We start from the raw sequence: 7,412 nt of genomic DNA on the forward strand, positions 1-7,412 counted from the left end.
AGGAGCCTGTATTCTTGCTCGGAGCATTCCATGGACAGAGGAGCCTGCATTCTTGCTCGGAGCATTCCATGGACAGAGGAGCCTGTATTCTTGCTCGGAGAATTCCATGGACAGAGGAGCCTGTATTCTTGCTCAGAGCATTCCATGGACAGAGGAGCCTGTATTCTTGCTTGGAGAATTCCATGGACAGAGGAGCCTGTATTCTTGCTCGGAGAATTCCATGGACAGAGGAGCCTAGTGGGCTACCGTCTATCAGTTCAGTCGCTCAGTCGTGTCTGGCTCTTTGCGACCCCATGGACTGCAGCAGACCAGGCCTCCCTGTCCATCACCAACTCCCAGAGTTCACTCAAACTCACGTTCATTGAGTCAGTGATACCATCCAGTCATCTCATCCTCTGTCGTCCCCTTCTCCTCCTGCCTTCAATCTTTCCCAGCATCAGGGTCTTTTCAAATGAGTCAGCTCTCCGCATCAGGTGGCCAAAGTATTGGAGCTTCAGCTTCAGCATCAGTCCTTCCAGTGAACACCCAGGACTGATCTCCTATAGTCCATAGGGTCACAAAATAGTCAGATGTGACTTAGCAACTAAACAACAACAGCTGCATAAGCTTTAAAGGACAAAGATTAGAGATTTCAGTCAGCACTTCCATGTCATAGACTATGAGGCTGTCATTTAAAAATGACTGGATTCTCTAGATAGCAACTTGAAAAGAGCACTAAAATTTAAAAAATTCAGAGATATATAACTTAGATAAGTAGAAATATTTGCATAAAATCGAGAGAAGCACAGAATACATTATATTGCCATTACTATTTACAATCTTACTAGACATTCTGTTCAGGGCAAAAAGAAAACAAAATTGAATAATTGCTACAAATATTGGAAAAAGACAAAAACTATTATCTTATATATATATATATATATATATATAAGCTATTGTCTGTGGAGAAAATACAAGAAAATCTACTGATGCCTTATTAATCTGGATAAGATGGTTCAATAATGGGAATTGGTACAATTAAACAGCAACAATGTTTATTTATATAGTAACCAAAACTGTTCAAAATATAATAGAAAATTATTCCATCATATGAACAACAAAATACATAAAATGTCTAGAAATCAATTCAACTAGAAATGTTCAGGACCCATGTAAAGCATATTTTGAAACTTTACTAAAGGCAAAAAAAAAACCCCACCTAAATAAATGGAGAACCAAGTCATGTTTGATGGGAAGACTTGGCAAGAGAAATATTTTTACAAAATTTTTTATAAATTCATTGTGAGTCCAATCAATACCCTCAATGGTATTGCACTTATGTCTTGGCAAAACCATTTTAAAGATAATTGGAATTGAGAAGAATCAGCCTAGCCACAAACATTTTTGAAGAATAGTGATAGAAACTCATTTGCACCAGTCCATGAACGATTCTATGAATCTACAGAAGCTAAGAGTGTAATATTAGCGCACACACAAAAATCAATGGCAAAATAAAAACCAGAAAATAAATACACACATGGCTGTACTTGTCCATAATTTAGCAAACATTTGTGTGCAGAGACTGTAACCACTGTGACAAATAGTTTCCCCAGTTGCTCAAGTTCCATCATTCTTCTGAAGTCAACTTGACAAAGATTAGGGTGAAGAAAGAGTTGGGAGTCTAGAATCTAACCTTTAAGGAGTCACTCACTCTCAGGGCTGTGCAGGCACCAACTCCGGATGTGCATGGCCCTGACAGAAAGAGCCTCCTTAAATCATTTTATACCCTGTTTATCTTCTAGCTAACCCTGGTGCAGGGCTTATTCTCTCAAGGACTTACTGAAACCACTTCACCAGCCTCAGGAATTTCACCCATCTACACGTATAGTAACCCGCGGGTCATTCCATCTTACCCACACCTTCGTTCTCACCAAGTCCTGTAGGCCTTGCTTCTGACTCACCCACCCCTTCGGAAGGCTTTTCACTGTGCCTTGGCCGGTGTAGTTCCACCGTCCGCAAACTCCCCTCATATCCTCATGTTTCACCGAGTGCTCCCTCTACTGGTTTGTCTCAACTGAACCTGAGAACACGGTTTCCTCTGAAATTTGGTCGAGTCACACTCTTGGGTCTCAAGATCAGAAGGTAGGATCTATGTGTTGCCTCTCTTCTTTTTTTAGAATTGCAAGATAAATCACTGCAGTTCTCGTATGAAACAGGTAACTCTCTAAGACTTCTTTACAGAAAAAGAGAACGCCCTGCCTTTGTGGTCTTCACCACCATCCCCTCTTCATGGTCACGTTCAATCTGATGGTCCCACCCCCGCATCCATGCACGTGATGGTGACTCAGAGTTTTCTTTGGTTCCAAGCTCTGTCATTACCTCGGGTGACTCAACACAACATAGAGGGCCACACAGCACCCTGGCCCTGAGCTGCTTTTTATGTTTGTCATCTTTTGCCAGCTTCTCCTCTCTTCCTCTTCACCCTATGACTAAGACACAGCTCAGTTTCCCCAAATTGTTCCTCATTCACCATCGCTAATCTGAACATCTCGGGCCCTGACTACACCTTCCTCTCCTTCTAGCCCAATTCTTTAGCAACATACTCTGACTATCCTTTAACTCCTGGGCCTCTATTACTGATTCTTAATTCTTTTAACTCATTAGCCCTTTGCTTTCTTCTCTCCATGAAATACTGGGATGCATCATTTATCGAAACTCTTAAAACTAAACCCCTTGATCTTTTCTGTTTTCGTTTTCATATAGACAATGAATTTTCCAGATATGCAACTGGGAAGTTGAGCACCCTTTGAAATAATCATACAATAACATATTTGTAGTCACCCATTCCAAACAGACTTTCAAAACTGGCTCAGTTTCCAGTACAATTATTTTTTCTAGCCAATGCCTGCTCCCTGGATTAAATACCAACTTAAACTCACAGCTTGTTTTAATCTCCAGAGGAAATAAAGGATGAGATCTTATATACTTTCCCCCAAACCCACCTGTAAACTTGTGTAACCCTAACACATTCCATCAGAGCTTTGTCGTCCTAATTAGGTTCTGTCCCCATGAAAGTTTTCCTGATCATCCTGCCACTCGTCTTCTTAGGAACCTTATACCTCATGGAACCCCTTTACTTCCTGGCTATTCCACTATTCTTTCTCAATGGAAACATTCCCTTAATCTTAAACATACACAAATCTTTCCTATGTGAATAATTTTAGCTGTATTAAGGCACTATTTGTAGACTCTGAAAGAGGTGACAGATCAGCTATTCTCCAACATAAAATAAAAAGTGAAAAAAAAAAATACCAACCTTGCTGAGTTTCTATCTCACACCTACGTCAGGGAGGAAGTGGTGCGTGACGCAAACAGGCCACCCTTGCTGCTTTACTGCTCAACAGTGAAGAGTTTCCCTGCTGCTTTAGGCCTAAATCACGTCTGACTGCATTGTAGCCCGCCGGGCTCCTCTGTCTGTAGGATTGCCCCGGCAAGAATACTGCGGTGGGTTGCCATTTCCTCCTCCAGGGGATCTTCCTGACCCAGGGGTCAAATTCGAGTCTCCTGCATTGGCAGGTGGATTCTTTACCATTGAGCCACCTGGGAAACCCAAGATGTTCCCTAGACCATTTCAGATATAATGGTATCTGCTTGGACTCATTAAAATCACGGGCACTATAATTCTTATAATTCTGAGTTTACCTCATAATTCACATGATTTTGGAAGGATTCTAGGCTTATCTTAATATGCAAGGCTGCATAACCTATACTTAAAAACCATAAAGAGCACACACTTCCCTTATTGAAACGAACATATTAGAATATGCTCTTGAAGGGTCTGGAGACTCACAAAGCCTGAAGAGAGTTTATTTTTAAAAACATATAAGTGTAGTAGTTTTTCCTTGACTAAAATGTGTTAAGAGTATCTGGGTCATTAAATGAAGGATGTTGTATTTAGTTCTCTCAGCACGTCAATAATCCAATGCAAAAAAAAAAAATTTTTTTTAAATAACCCAATGCAGATTACTGAAGCTGATTACAGAACTCACACTGGGACTTTATTACATCAATTTCAGTCATTAATTTTCAAACCTGGATTATGGAGTGATATATTGTGTGGTGTGATACATACATAATAGATAGGTAGATAGATATTAAGATAGATTGATTTTACCATCATTTGCATAACTATGGGCAGTTCTGATGTACTTGGGGAAATTAGTATTAGAAAATCTAATGTTTAATATACACCCTAAGAAAACTTTCTTATTCTTCACAAATCTTAGCTTAACAAGGGCACATAGTGAGTAGCCAATAACTATTTACTGGTGTACTTACAGAAATCCAATCAGGAATTGGTATCACAGAGATGATACCAAAATAATTTTAGTTATTCAAATTTTATATGCCAAACATGACCAGTCCAGCAAAGCTGCACTAGAATCTTATTGTTGGGCGCAACACATTTAGATGAAGATACATTTGGACACCCAAGACTGACTCATGTCACTGTATAGTGAAAACCACCACAATATTATAAAGTAATTAGCCTCCAGTTAAAACAAATAAATTAATTAAAATAAAATAAAATACACTTGGAGTTGTCTTTTGCTTGTGCTTGTGTGTGCGTGTGTGTGTGCTAAATCACTTCAGTGATGTCCTACTCTTTTTGACCCCATGGACTGTAGCCCACCAGGCTCCTCTGTCCTTTGGATTCTCCAGGCAAGAATACTGGAGTGGGTTGCCATGCCCTCCTCCAGGGGAATCTTCCCCACCCAAGGATCAAACCTGCTTCTCTTATGTCTCCTTATGTGTGTGTGAATGTGTCTGTCTAGGGCAGAGAGATAATCTGAAACAAAAATTTCTACGTACAATAGCTATGGAAGATATTTATTTCTCATGTATGCTGAACAAAATAATAAGCAGCAAAAAAGGAAGGAGTAACTTTTAGGGGCACATAAATGTGTTTTTAATGAACAAAATCAAAATAACTTAAATGCTACTTTATTTCTGCATTATGACCAATTTTAGAGAGGAAATGAAGAATAAAAACTTGTTAAAAGACAGATGAGGGAAAAACAGGGATGTGAAATAATAAATACCTAGGCACATAAAGCGATGAAAAAAATGGTACAGAACTTTATTTTGCAACCTACAGACCTCTAAAATCTTCAGCTACCAATAGACTCACATGTCAATGCCATTTCTTGGCATAGGTCGAAGATCAATTTTTGGTTTTGGTCCCAGCATTATTTTCTGAACAAAACATTATTTATCGTGCATGGCTATCTACATGCATGTTTGTGGTTCGTGAAGCTTTTTGAAGTACAGTTTTAAGTACCCACTGTTTGAGTGTCCTCTGGAGTCTGCAAGCCAGGTTCAAAAGAAGGCACAGCTGGAGCCTGAGAGCCCCAGTCACGGCAGGACTGGTCGCACCACGCTTCTGCTCCCCGCCATTAGCGTCCTTGTTCTTCTTCCCTCTGAACTTGACAAAATCTGCTTTGGAACTGAATGTGCAATTTACTGGAAGCAGAGAAGAGATGGGAAATAACTGACGTCACTCAGGAGAAAGGAAGCAAAAGCATGATTACCCTCTTCCACATGCGGTTATAGCACTATTTCATGTAAAGATGAAAACCCAGCTCAAGAATGATAGTCTGATCTAAGCCAAAACTGCCTACATACTTGAATTAGTCTAATGATTTTAAGACAGACGTAGCCCTAACCAGAATCATGAATCATCAGTGGAACACAGTGCTGAGATGAGCAGAGCATTCCTACTAATAGGTAGGTTAGACTGAGCAGTCTCATGCTTGTAAGAGAAAGCGTATCTCTGGTAAAGCAGGACACTCGCTAATGTGCTTGTCCAAGATGTCTTAACACACTTCACTGCATTCAAGATGGTTAGCAAAGATCATATGCTAGTTCTTAATACCACATAATTTTCATACATTGCACACAATAATCACATAATTATTGTTTATAATATTATTTAAGTAATAATACATTTTTGGAGAATTCTCTAGTTGTCTTAGAGAGCCAAAGTCAGAGATGTTGCCTAATTATGTACAGTTAGAAAAATTAAAGTTTTGATTAACTTAAAATTGTAGGTCTCAGCCATTAAAGAGAATACATTTGAATCAGTTCTAATGAGGTGGATGAAACTGGAGCCTATTATACAGAGTGAAGTAAGCCAGAAAGAAAAACACCAATACAGTATACTAAAGCAAATATATGGAATTTAGAAAGTATGCAAGAGATAACGATAACCCTGTATGCAAGAGAACAAAAGAGACACAGATGTATAGAACAGTCTTTTGGACTCTGTGGGAGAGGGAGAGGGTGGGATGATTTGGGAGAATGGCATTGAAACATGTACAATATATAAGAAATGAATCGCCAGTCCAGGTTCGATGCAGGACACAGGATGCTTGGGGCTGGTGCACTGGGATGACCCAGAGGGATGGTACGGGGAGGGAAGTGGGGGGGGCGGTTCAGGATGGGGAACATGTGTATACCTGTGGCGGATTCGTGTTGATGTATGGCAAAACCAATACAATATTGTAAAGTAAAAAAAAAAAAAAAAGAAAAAAATTGTAGGTGTTAACTGAACTTGCAGTTAAGGAATAGGAAGTGAAAGATTATGAATTGATCTGTCTTTGAATAACGCATCTTTTATTCTTGGAGAAGCAGGACACATTAGTCCTTTTATCTGGTCTGTTAGCTTCTGGGAAAGGCCAATCATTTTCTGAATCCCATGCATCTGGTGTTCTGTAGACATGACTTTAGATGCATTCCCAGTGAGAATCTTCCAACTATAGGAGTGTCATATCTGTACTCTGAAAATGCATCTGTCTGGGAAAGTCAGTCAGTCAGTCAGTCACTATAGTCACTCAGTCATGTCTGACTCTTCGTGACCCCATGGACTGCCACACACCAGGCTTCCCTGTCCATCACCAACTCCCGGAGCTTGCTCAAACTCTTGCCCATCGAGTCAGTATATCATCCAACCATCTCATCTTCTGTCATCCCCTTCTCCTCCCACCAAATCAGTGCTAGCTTTTTTTCTTTTTTTCCCAATTCTTAAGTAGAACTACACTGATAATAAACAATAAATAAAATTTTTGGAACAGGAAATGATGCTGGGCTTATTATCTGTACTTATTAACTTTATACTAATTTTAATTTCTTTGAAACTAATTTCCTTTCAGAGTTTGTAGTAACAGTTCAGTTCAGTTCAGTCGCTCAGTCATGTCTGACTCTTTGCAATCCCATGAATCGCAGCACACCAGGCCTCCCTGTCCATCACCAACTCCTGGAGTTCACCCAAACTCATGTCCATCGAGTCGGTGATGCCATCCAGCCATCTCATCCTCTGTCGTCCCCTTCTCCTCCTGCCCCAATCCCTCCCAGTATCAGAGTCTTTTCCAATG

The 7,412-nt window shown here is 39.9% G+C and overlaps 1 long non-coding RNA gene across 1 annotated transcript in view; it reads right to left on the reverse strand.

The window, feature by feature from the left end:
* The window catches only part of LOC120880877, a 20,688-nt gene extending 16,147 nt beyond the window's left edge, over positions 1-4,541 (reverse strand). The window contains exon 1 of the long non-coding RNA XR_005725141.1: positions 4,460-4,541. This is a non-coding gene — a long non-coding RNA (uncharacterized LOC120880877). The remainder of the gene's footprint in view (positions 1-4,459) is intronic.
* Positions 4,542-7,412: the final 2,871 nt, after the last annotated feature.

Source organism: Oryx dammah, unplaced genomic scaffold (assembly GCF_014754425.2).
Source record: "Oryx dammah isolate SB20612 unplaced genomic scaffold, SCBI_Odam_1.1 HiC_scaffold_22, whole genome shotgun sequence".
Taxonomy (NCBI): domain Eukaryota; kingdom Metazoa; phylum Chordata; class Mammalia; order Artiodactyla; family Bovidae; genus Oryx; species Oryx dammah.